Genomic DNA, 768 nt, shown 5'->3' with positions numbered 1-768 from the left:
TTGCCAAGATAGAACTGCTTGTGGTTCCATCAAACCCATCGTTTCATCACAATTTCACCATCCAGTTAGGCACATCAACCATAACTCCTTCAAAAACAGCCAGAAACCTTGGAGTTGTGATTGATGATCAGCTGACCTTCTCAGGCCACATTGCTAAAACTGCCCAGTCCTGCCGATTTGCTTTATTCAACATCAAGAAGATCAGGCCCTTTCTTTTAGAACATGCTTCACAACTCCTTGTTCAAGCTCTTGCTCTGTCCAGGCTGGACTATTGCAATGCTCTCTTGGCAGGTCTTCCAGCCACTCCTATTAAACCTTTACAATTAATCCAGAATGCGGCCTAAAAACACATCTCTTACATCTTTATTTGACCCTCTAACTCTAGCTCTCTCTGTTCTAATTCTATTCTTTAAAAAAACTTGCCTTTTAGACTTGCACTCTATTCATTTACTGTTTGTTTTCTTAAAAAAAACTAACACTAGCTTCTCAATTCTTTTTGTATTCCATCTATTTGTTTTCTTTTTATTTATTATACAATTAACAAAAGCAAAAAAAGGCCTCTAACACTAGCTTGCTCTATTCCTTTTCTATTCTATCTGTTTAAAAAAAAAAACTTGCTACGTGTACTGCATTAAGCTAACTGAGACTTGTTATAGCACTTGCGTATCATTGCTCTTTTGTTGATTTTGATTGCTTCCATTGTCCTCATTTGTAAGTCACTTTGGATAAAAGCATCTGCTAAATGACAGTGTAAATGTAATATGTAAT

The sequence above is a fragment of the Sinocyclocheilus rhinocerous genome, unplaced genomic scaffold, assembly GCF_001515625.1.
Source record: "Sinocyclocheilus rhinocerous isolate Xijiao unplaced genomic scaffold, SAMN03320098_v1.1 scaffold19, whole genome shotgun sequence".
In the NCBI taxonomy this organism is placed as follows: domain Eukaryota; kingdom Metazoa; phylum Chordata; class Actinopteri; order Cypriniformes; family Cyprinidae; genus Sinocyclocheilus; species Sinocyclocheilus rhinocerous.
The sequence above is the reverse complement of the archived record's forward strand: the minus strand, read 5'-3'. Positions refer to the sequence as shown.